Source organism: Myotis brandtii, unplaced genomic scaffold, assembly GCF_000412655.1.
Source record: "Myotis brandtii unplaced genomic scaffold, ASM41265v1 scaffold494, whole genome shotgun sequence".
In the NCBI taxonomy this organism is placed as follows: Eukaryota; Metazoa; Chordata; class Mammalia; order Chiroptera; family Vespertilionidae; genus Myotis; species Myotis brandtii.
The window spans coordinates 2,167,073-2,179,071 of NW_005368860.1; the positions used below are offsets into that span (position 1 = coordinate 2,167,073).

Consider the following 11,999-nt stretch of genomic DNA (forward strand, 5'->3'; position numbering starts at 1 on the left):
ACAAGTGGTTCCCCACACCCAGTTTACCTTCCCCGCACAATGAGGTGGTCCGGGAACGCAGCTCAATGGGATTGCTGCAGATTGAATGAAAATGTGGAGATTGCTATCTAAAGGCCCCCTGGGGGAAATTACCGGGTAAAGGATCTTTCCATTTTCCTGAATGAGTCCCCTGGTGGAACTGCTTTTACTAAATTTGAATTTTTATAATCTAGTTTTCAAATTATTATATGTAGTATAATACATAGTAAATGATAAACATAAATTATATTATCAAATAGAATATATAAATAAATGTCGAATATATAGAATATAATTTCTATGGTAATAATAAGTTACTGAGTCCCAGTGGCTAAAAAGTATGTGACTTGTGTGGCGGGTTAGATTTCTCCTCTGAGGGATGCTTAAAGAAACCTGGTGCTTTGACTATAAATCCTTAAGAAAATTCCCTTCACCAAGGGAAAAGGATCTCAGCTCAGGCTAAAGGAAGTATTTTAAATAAATCGTTATGACCAGCAGGAAATGGGTCGCCATTTGAAGTGGTAAGCTCCCTGGCGGAAAAATTTAGATTGTGGGGAACCACTTTGTGGAAATCTGTTTTCATTTCATGATTGGGTTTGAATTTTTCTATAAAATATGTCTGTAAGGATGTGAGATGGCTAGGCCTCTTACTTCAACATGGTTAGGTTAAAATAGCTTAGGAGTAAAATAAATATGAACAACAAGTTTTGGGGGGATGAAGTATCCAAGTTGCAGTTGGGACAAGCTAACGGGTAGTGTTTGCCCTGTTCTGTCTAGTGATGGGGGTCGGGGGGGCTGATGTCTGTATTTATATGTCCTGCTGACGCTCACACAACATGAGTTTAAACTGCGCAGCTCCACTCACGCGCTGATTTTTTAAAACTTCTGGTATCGATAAATACAGTACTGGCAATATATTTCCTTTTTCTTATGATTTTCTTAATAACATTTTATTTTCTCTAGCTTACTTTATTCTAAGAATGCAGAATATAGAATACATATACCATACAAAATATGTACTAATGGACTGTTTATGTAATCTGTAAGGATAGGTAGTTAAGGTTTGGGGGCGTCAAAAGTTATACATGGATTTTTGACTGCGCAGAGGGTCAGCGCCCCAACCCAGTGTTGTTCCAGGGGAAGCAGTAGCATCATCTGAGAAGTGACTCTACATTCACTGTGTGTGCCTCCTTGAGTCACTGCCTGGCGCAAATAACACCATTCCTTCCCTCATCTCTTTTTCCAGCAGTTTCCAACACATAACCATGCACGCACCGGCGGGGCAGACGCATACACCTATGTATCTAAAGCTGACGGGGAATCCAGGGAGAGCCTGAAAGCAGGCCTGGAGGTCAGCCAGAGTCACATGGAAGCCTTACCTTCACCGTCACCTGGAAGGGACCAACCCTCTCATTTTACAAATGAGGGAAGTGAGTCCTGTGAGGACCTGTGGCTCCCCTGGGATCACACAGCCACTTAAGCTCCATGGGCAAGTCCTATTTTCTTCCTCTGTCTCCCCACGGGCATCACTTAGGGAGATTACCAGGTAGCTTGGCTCCTGCCCTGGGCACAGGGAGCCAGGGGCGCTGTGCTCATTAGTTGGGTGATGCTTCCCGTCGCCTTTGAAGGGCGGGTAGGGCTGCAGGTAAATATCATTAGCCTTTCTTCCCGGCACAAAACCTGTTTTCACTTGTCGCCCGGGCCGCTGGCCACTTGTGGCCGTAAACATCGCTACGGAGCCACTCACACACATCATTTGCTCACAAGCTTCAGAAAGTAGGAGGGCAAAGTAGGAGGGCTGGGTCTGGTTCTTATTATTAAAGGCAAACAACCCCGTTATTAAAAATAAACAAGGCAGAACTGCTTTGAAACAATTGATGAAATGTCTCCTGGCTCAGAGGCCTAAATTCACCCCCAAACAAAACCTCCCTTATTGAAATCTAAACGGGGAGGACCTTAAGAAGAGCCTTCAGAAGAACAGCCCCCTTCTGAGCGCCTGGGACAGGTCAGGCTTGGTGACCACATACCCGCTAATCCTCAAGTTTTATAAGTGGGCTCTGTGGTTTGCATTTTACTGGTGATGGCCTGGACAGGGCCGCTTATGGCTCGTGGACACAGATGAAATATGGAAGCATTAGGATTTGAACTTGAATCCTATGACTTCCAAAAACCACCCTAGCGCACAGCCTCCATGCAAGACAGGTCTCCCCATGCCCCTGTTTTTGCTGTTGATTTCAAAGAGAAACTCAAGATCTGGGAGAAAGAAGCGTGCATCTGCCCTGGTAAAACCTGAAGTTGCAGGCATGCTTGTGGGGTTGCCGGGAAGAGGAAGCCCATTAGCAAGCTAAGTCACTTAAATGTGCAAAGTAGGCAAAGAGTATAGATGCTAAATTTCTGGTGCTCAGCATCTTGCCCCCATGCCTGCCTAATTCTTGGGCCATATATACTCAGCTTCCCAAACAAACCAGAACGTAACTTTGCAGGTCCAGAATCTCAGCCTTGCCAGTGAATCTAGGGCTAACTGACCCTGAGTGACAGACTCCTACTAGCCAAACTTATAAGAGACAGATGTATAGACAGAATGTTACTTGGCTACAGTAGAATTTTGTTTTCCTGGCAGTCTTAGTGCTAGGAACAGCTAAGCAATGGGATTGTTCTAAAATGAGATTTTTAAATGTCTAAAATCATGCTATTGTTAGAATCAATAAGCAATTTGCTATGGCAGCTATGCTAGGTAACAGAGAAATTTACTACATACTATAACACCAATGACTAGTTGGGGATGACAAAGCAGCCAAAACTCTTCTTTTTAAAAAAATATTTTTTATTGAATTCGGAGCAAAAGGGAGAGGGAGAGTGAGATAGGAACATCAATCATGAGAGAGAATCATTGATCAGCTGCCTCCTGGACACCCCACACTGGGGACTGAGCCTGCAACCTGGGCACATGCCCTGACCAGGAATCTAACCGTGACCTCCTGGTTCATAGGTCATCGCTCAACCACTGAGCCACACCAACCAGGCCAGCCAAAACTCTTGATGTGGAAGGATGGTGTCACTGTTATGAATAGATTGACAAAGACTTTATTACAGCTACTTCATGTTGTGAAAAACCTTATGAATTATAGGGAATTAAAATAAAAACATTTCCTGGAAACCAGTCTGACAGTTCCTCAAAAGGTTACAAATAGCCCTAACCGGTTTTGCTCAGTGGATAGAGCGTCAGTCCGGGGACTGAAGGGTCAAGGGCATGTACCTTGGTTGCGGGCACATCCCCAGTTGGGAGTGTGCAGGAGGCAGCTGATCGTTGTTTCTCTCTCATCGATGTTTCTAACTCTCTATCCTTCTCCCTTCCTCTCTGTAAAAAAAAAAAAAATCAATAAAATATATATATATTTTTAAAAGGTTACAAATAGCTTTTCCATATGACCCAGCAATTCCACTATAGGGATATAAACAACAGAATTGACAACATCTGACTATACAAAAGTTCATACACAAACGTTCACAGCACCTTTGTTTACAGCAGCCAAAAAGTGGAATCAACTCCCATGTCCGTCAATGGATGAATGGATAAACAAAATGTGGTGTATTCATACAATGAAAAATTATTTGGCCATAAGGGGAAATGGTGTACAGCTACACGCTACAGGATGGATGAACTTTGAAAACACTTTACTGAGAGAAAGAAGGCAGGCACAAAAGGCCACATATTGTATGAAACTATTTATAGAAAATGTCCAGACCAGGCAAATCTATAGAGACAGAAAGTAAACTAGTGGTTGCCTGGGTCAGGATGGCAAGGTTGGCGGAGAAATGGGAGTGGCTGCCAGTGGGTACAGAGTGGCTTTGAGGGCTGCTGTTCTAACAAGAAAACGTCCTAAAATTAGTTGTGGTGATGGTTTCACAACCCTGTGAATATACTAACAATCACTGAATGGCATACTTTAAAAGGGTGCATCTTATGGTATGTGAATTACATCTCGATAAAGCTGCTTTAAGAAAAAAAAAAAAAATTTACGACTCCGCAGGAGATGCTTGTCCTGAATAGTTCCCATTACTCTTCCCACCCCCAATCCATTCTCCATTCTGTGCTTTGTTCCCCAGGAAGCTGATCCTGTGCACTGTTTACCCACAGGCTCCGCTATGCAAGTGATCAAATAATTTATTGTCCAAACTGGGACACTTTTGAGAATGAACAATGGAGGTAAACAAACTGTCCTGGGCAAATTAGGGGTCCTGGTTCTGTTGGGGTTTGGTCCCCAACATTTGCGCTACAGAGGGCTATAGCTCCTATGAGGCAGACCTCTCCATGCAGCTGCCTCTCGGGGTTCCGGGCTCCACCTCCTGTCCTTTCTCTTCGGGCCCAGGGTGGGGGTGGGGGGTTAGGGGAGCTTTCCACCTTAACCCCTGGCACTGCACTGCCCCCTGGCTTCCCTAGACCCTGCCTGTGCCCCTGTAAAGAGTTTGTGTCTTAAGTTTACTCTATTTTTGGTTGCAATGGGCCATCTGTTTCCTGCCAGCACCCTCCTGACACAAAACTCCAGATAAGCAGCCTGAAAGAGAAATTTGAAAAGAAAAAGTGTGGTCAACACAGTGACACTGCCAGATGTGGGACCCTCCGTAGGTTTCTGTAGATATGTTAGCCCTGTCAGCAACTTCACTGCACCCCCCACCCAACAACAAGGATGTTCCAGAAAATACAATTTAAAAAAATTATTGCAAGGGTTCTCTTTTTGCCAGTTTGAAGGAAATGAGTGTATAGTACAAATTATAACCTTCATTCATAACCATTAATCTAATACAGAATTTAGAATATCTGCCTAAATGTACATATCTTTCCTGTGTATTTCCACTTCGGTGGAGTTTATCTTACCTTCTGAGTTAGCCAAAATGATGTTTTATGTTCATTTATTTTATGATGTTTAGAAGTATCAAATTAAGAAAAGTTTAAAATTTAAAAAACATACTTTTCATTAGGAGGATGCAGCATGAAGACATATGTTCATTGGGTTTATCTTGTTCAGAATGTGCTGTGCTACCTCAGATCTGAGGATTTATGCATTTCATCAACTTCTGGAAAATTCTCTGCCAAAATATCTTGGAATATCTCCCCCCCCCCGCCATTCTCTAACAATATGCTTTATTCTTTATGTCCTTATTGTCTCATAGCCTCTTTTTTCTATTTTCTACTTAACTTCTATATGCTTTCTTCAGATCTTTCTTATAAAAAATTCTCTTTTCAGCTCTACATCTATTCAGCTCCCCAACCTGTCCATTTATAGTTCAAATACATATGGTAATTTCAGTGACTATATTTTTCATTGCTAGTCAGTGTATTTAATTCTTTTTTCCCCAGTGTTTTCCATCCTTTCATAGTGTCTTGTGTTTTGTATCCTTCTTTGATATTTTAATCAGTTAAAACTTATTTATCTACTAGACTGTTGGATTATCTTTAGCTCTTATGGGTTAAATCCTGATGTTAGTTGTGTCTGCTGACTCTGGAACATGATCAGTAGACTGTTCCTTGTACAATTTATAATTTTGAATCATGAGCTCATTTCAGGGGCCTTTAGCTGTGGGAAACTTATGAGGACTTGACTGAGGGTATGTCCCCTCAGAGTCATTTCTCATTAGCTTCTGCCAGGCTACCCAGGATTATTTTAGGCCAGTGCCCAGTTTTCACATCAGTTTTCATCTTGGGCATTTGGGATCCATTCAAAGGAAGGCAAATTCAAACTCCAAACAAAGCTGCGGCATAGGCCTCTGGTGACACATTCTCAGGGGATGCTTTAGGCCCACCCAGAGCCCAGCTCCCCGTCCCGGTGGGCACACTGCTTCCTGCTCCACCTGCCCTCGAAGCTGGGCGGTCGCGGGGTCCTGATTCTGCAGGGGGCTCTCAGTTGCACTTCCCTCCTTACAGGGACCCAGGCCTCTTTTTCGCGCCCCCCCCCCCTTGGGGTTAAACACCCAGACCCCTGAAACCAAGGGACAATCGAGGCATCAGCTTTCATGCATTCTCTTCTGGTTTTCAGCTTCCTCTTTGTTCCTGGCCCCTAAGGATTTCCCTTCTTTCTTGCTGGTTTTGCCATGGATTTCAAAGGATTCTGATTACGTTTACCTAGCAAGTCTCTGTGGCTGTCGCAGGAGGGGGCTTCAGGGGATAGAATCTGCCTCTTCATACAAACGGAAAGTCCCCCTTTCCTTGTGTTTACATCACAAAATGTTGAGGTTAGCATCATAGTTTCCATTTCTAGGCAAACTCGGGCGCCTCTGATTGATTGGAAATAACTAGATGTTTTTCAATTGCTTTGCATGGTACGTTAGAGGTTTTCTAGAATAACATGCGTTTCATGCTTTCTATTGCTACTCTAACCAGAACTCACATCTCACTTGCCACATGTTCCCTTTTCCCATCGTGCCCGTATGGAACAGAAAGAGACACGTTCCAGAGAGGGAGCGATCGGGTCCTGGACTGTCTTGTTCTATAACGTGCGGCGGGATATCTGCTCCCCTCAGAAGGCCACTCTCAATACCAAGGTAGCTCAGAAGCTACGCTGGGGTCAGCAGACAGCAGGGGAGAATACAAACAGGAAGGGGAAATCCGACGGTCCTGGAGAACAAGAGTGGCTTGGCACAGAGTAGGTGCTCAAGAAACATCTCAGGAACTGACCTGAACTGTCCCTCACCCACTACGGAGCAGACACACTTTCCTGGTGACCTAGATCCGTCAGCTGGGGGCCCAGAGAAGCATGCATTCTTCCAGCTTCTTTCTCCCTCTCACATCTTCCCCCTGAGCCAGACCCCGTACTAGACTCCCAGGACCACAGGCTGCTTGCAGCTTGCAGGGGAGTTTGTAAAAATTTAGAAATTAAAACATATTGTGGTTGGGGGGAAAATTTCTCATCCAGATTCAAACGTTTCAGTCCCTCTGGAAGAACTGGAACCTGTGGCAATGAAGGGCCGACATTCCCACTTGGCCTTGGACTGGGGAGCAGCTGGAGAACTTGCTCTCAGGTCACTACGGTTCCCCCACCTCCTGTGAACTTGCACCTGGCCTGCCTCGCACAGGTGCGCTGCCCGACCCCCATAGGCACAGGCTGGCGACCCTGCTGTTGCAGCATCACTTTGGCCTCGCTACCAACCAGTTAATAAGGAAACACCTTCTTTCATTAGTTTCCTGACCAAGGACACGTTCACACTCTGAGGCTACAACTGGGTGTTTCCTAGGCCACCATCCACAAACACATGTCAAACACCTCTGACAGTGAGTCACTGTGACAGATGTTATTTCTAGACTCTTGCTAGTTTCATTTTCAAAGGGGGATTCTGTTTCTCAATTTGTGATGCTTTAAATACTGACAACTCCTCAGATTTTCTAAGTGAAGGAGTGGCTCTGGGCTCACAAAGAATTTTACTTATAGAGCAAGCTTAAACCAATTTTTTTTCATAGATGAGCCATGATAATGATCAATACATATTAATAGCTACGCTTTATTGAGTCCTACTGTGTGCTCACATAAGTAATCCCATTCAGACCTTACATAGCCTTTGGAGTTAGCACTTCTATTAGCCATTTTACAGATGAAGAAACTGAGGCACAGAAGGCTTGGAAGTGAAGAAGTCAGAAATCAAACCTAGGTAGCCTGACCCTAAGCCTACACTCCCTTTTTTAAAATACATTTTTATTGATTTCAGAGAGGAAGGGAGAGGGAGAGATAGAAAGAAACATCAATGATGAGTGAGAACCATTGATCAGCTGCCCACTGCACGCCCCACACTGGGGATGGAGCCTGCAACCTGGGCATGTGCCTTAACCGGGAATCGAGCTGTGACCTCCTGGTTCATATGTTGAGGCTCAACCACTGAGCCACACCAGCTGGACAGAACCTACCCTCTTAACCACCTCACACAGCTGCCTCCAATGCAAAGCCCTTCACTAGGCTCAGGAGTGTCACAAACAGCATCTGAAGTCTCATAGCAACCCCGGGCCTCACATAGCAACCTGGCCTCACATTAAAGACACCTGTGGAGTTTTAAAAGCATTCCCGAACATGAAGCAAATATCATAATGGGTTAACATTTGGGGAACCTAATGAAGGGTGAATGAGAAACCTCTGCCCTACTCTTGCAGTGTTTCTATACATCATGATTACATCAACATTTAAAAATTAAAAGAAGAAAAAGAATGTGTTAGAATAATATTAATGGACCTGGAGGGATTTAACAGGAATTGTTAACAGGAATGTTAATAGCAAGATCCAAAAAAGTATGTGTGTGTGATCCATTTTTGTAAAACAAATAATGACAATACACACACACACACACACACACACACACACACACACACACACCCTCCATATCCTTCTATGAGGATGGAATAAAATATGATACATTAAAGAAGTCTGGTGCCCAGTCCCCAGAGATTCCACTTTAATTGTTTATGGGTCGGATTTGTAAATTTGCTGCCTAGTGGAATCATCTGGAAAGCTTTGAAAAGTCTCGATGCCCAGGGCACAGACCAGATCACCTGAATCAGTCTCCCTGGGAGTGGAGCCCTGGTGGGAGTGATTTAAAATTCCCACAGGGGATTCCAATTGCTGCCAAGTCTGGGGACCAGGCAGAGCTCTCCACTCAGCCTGGGTTGAGAATCACTTCTGGGAAGGAGGGGAACTCATGAGGGCAGCATTACTATATGATTGCATCTGACATCCATTTCAATCCTGGGAGCAGCCCATCAGTGGGAACCCCGCAGAAACAGAGGCTAGCTGGGAGCTCAAACAGCCTGCTGGAGGTCACAGCGTGAGGAGATTGGTGGGGCGCATCCTGACCATCTTCCCTGGGGAGAGGCGGGTGAGGGGGGCTGCTTTGGGAAGGCATCATTGCCTCCTAATCTCTCCTTCCCAGGATCACTGGGGTTGAAATTCATTCTGGTAGAGATTCATTCCTTTGGGTTCCTCCTTCTAGGAGCTATTAAAAACAAAACAAAACAAAACAAAAAGCAAACATTTCTTGGAGGAATTATATATTAATTGGTCTTGATGTTTGCATAGTGAATGCTGGGTGTTCCAAAGCAAGGAGAAAGTTAGGGGGATGCTCAACTATGGGGAAAGAAGGTAACAGAAGGCGTGTAAATCTGACCTTGTCAGTTTTTTCCTCAAAATCCCTCTGTTCACCAGCCTGACCACAGACTTATTAAAAATGCCAAGTCTGGCCCCATCTCTGAGCCTTTCCTGCCTGGTGAATCTTTCTCAGGCTCCCCTCAAGGCTGCTTCACTTTCTCATGAAAGACAGGGGCCTGCTTCTCAGTCCCGAGGCCAGTAGAGACCTGAGGGAAAGGAGACAAGAGAGGTGTGCTTGCCTTAGCCGGTTTGGCTCAGTGGATAGTGTCGGCTTGTGGACTGAAAGGGTCCCGGGTTCAATTCTGGTCATGCACCTCATTTGCAGGCTCCTCCCTGGCCCGGGCCCTGGTCAGGACGCGTGCAGGAAGCAACAATCGATGCGTTTCTCTCACATCAATATTTCTCTTTGTCTTTCCTTCTCTCTTCCACTATAAAAAAATCAATGGAAAAATATCCTCTGGTGAGGATTAAAAAAAGAGAGAGAGGCGTGCTTTTTAAACACCGCTAAGGTTGTGTGTTCAGGGCATTTGAATTCAGGTGTGCGGCAGGAAAGCCGAACACAGTGTCCTTTGGGCTAAATCAGGGCCCCATATGCCAGGAGGGCTGGAGGCTGGGTAGAAGCGAGGCTTCCGGCATGGCAGTCAGAAAACCAAGGTTGAAGTCCTGCCGGCCACTTTCCAATAGTAAAATGAAGGCTAATATGACCACCTCCTTAAGGTTGTGGTGAGGATTAGATATAATGCACATAAAACGCCTACAATGTACACAGTAGGCCCTTGGCAAAGTCAGAGGGACAGCACGCCAACAGTATAGGCTTGCCACGTGCCCTCTGGGACCAGGGCTGCAACGAGCCTTGGCTTGGTCCCTCCTCCCTTCCTTCTTCTGTTTAAAAATTTATTTGATTGTGGTAAGAACACAACATGAGACCTACCCTCTTAACGCATTTCAAAGTATATAATACAGGATGGTTAAGTGTAAGTATGTGTTGTACAGTAGACCTCTAGAACTTGTCTTTCATAATTGAGACTTCATGCCCATGGATTAGCACCCACCCTCACCCCCTGGCAACCACCACTCTTCACTCTCATTCTCTGAGTTTGACTATTTTATTATATACTTCATATAAGTGGAATCATGCAGTACTTGTGCTGTGACTGGCTTATTTCACTTAGCATAATGTCCCCACGGTTCATCCATGCTGTTGCATACTGCAGGGTTTCCTTCCTTTTTAAGGCTAATAATAGCCCATTGTATGTATACCCCACACTTTATCCATTCATCCGCCATGAACATTTAGGTTGTTTCCACATCTTGACTATTGTGAATCTCTTTCTGTTGATAAAATTTTTTGAGTGCGTGTTTACTATGTGCCAGTAACTGCTTTAAATGCTTTACATATATTAGTCTAGGCCGCAGTGGTCGGCAAACTCATTAGTCAACAGAGCCAAATATCAACAGTACAACGACTGAAATTTCTTTTGAGAGCCAAATTTTTTAAACTTAAACTATATAGGTAGGTACATTGTTATTGACTTAATTAGGGTACTCCTAAGGCTTAGGAAGAGCCACACTCAAGGGGCCAAAGAGCTGCATGTGGCTCTCGAGCCGCAGTTTGCCGACCACGGGTCTAGGGGAAACTCAGGACAGCCCTGTGAAGTAGATGCTATCTTTATCCCCATTTACAGATGAGGAAACTGAGGCCCCATTAGTATGGCCCAAGGCCATCCCGTTAGATTGAACCCAGGCAATCTGGCTGTAAAGCTGTGATCTTGATCACTACAATATTTATAGTAGTAAAGTCATAATACCGATAATGATTAAGAACAACCTATGCATCAGCACTGTTATTGGCAAGGTGAAGATGAGATCTATGCATCCACATGAGAGCAGCTCATTCCAGAAGCGACACTCCTTCCTATGATTTTGGGGAGAGAAGTGGACAAAGAGGGTTGTGGTTAAGAGCTGGGCAGAGTGGCCCCGGGGAAAATGATCTGAGCTGTGATAGGCAGATCTGTGCTTCTCGTTGATTCACGCAGTTTTTCAAAGCCAGAACTCTTCCTATCACTGAGTCTGAAATAGTCACTCTATCACATGTTGCATATGGTTTCTTTTGTCATTTCCTTTTGTGTGTTTAGTGCTGCCAACGGTCAGCTCAAGGGTCAAGGGAACAGCCCAGAGTTTGGTGCTTTTGTTTCAAGGTCTTTTAAAAGCCGCTCCTCCGGGTCCCCTCCTCCGGGTCCCCTCCTCTTTGTCTATTTGATCCTGATCTAAATGAGACCTGTGCAGTTAGGCGGTGGAGCTTCGAAAATGAAACACCAGCTCCCCCGTCAACTTGGGCACATTCGTTCTCTTTCCAGGTTAAACTTCCCAACAGGGCACTCTGCAGTTATACCAACACCATTGACCTCTGTGGGCCTGAAAAACTGTCCAAGCCACGGGCAGTCAGCAATAATGCCCTACTGCCACTTATTTAGCAATGGCAAATCAATCCACGTTCCCAGCCTCCTGCAACTTTATTGAACTCCGCATCCCGCTGCAGGACACGCCCCGAACTCTCCTTAAATGACATATTTGGCTGTTTGCAGTCGTGACTTGGCATTGCAGTCCTGATATCACAGACCGCGCCTATTCTGAGAAGCCTGCAGTAGCAGCAGTAGCAGCAGCAGCAGCAGCAAGCAGCAGTTTTCTCGCCCTACTGAGCGCTCACTATTTGCTGGACACTGCGCTAAGCTGGCCACCGTGAGTCCCCGGGGAGTGGCGGGTGCACCCTCCGTTCCGGGCGCTCGCAGCCATTGTGGGGTGGGCGTTCCCCTCGCCTCGTGCTGACACGCCCTCTCCGCGCTGCGACCGGCGGCCAGG

General features: G+C 45.2%; 1 protein-coding gene across 1 annotated transcript in view; it reads left to right on the forward strand.

Annotated features, from left to right (window-relative positions):
- Positions 1–11,739: 11,739 nt before the first annotated feature.
- Positions 11,740–11,999, forward strand: part of MTSS1 (metastasis suppressor 1) — a 145,028-nt gene continuing 144,768 nt past the window's right edge. The window contains exon 1 of the mRNA XM_005876660.2: positions 11,740–11,879. The gene's annotated coding sequence lies outside the window, so the exon portion shown is untranslated. The remainder of the gene's footprint in view (positions 11,880–11,999) is intronic.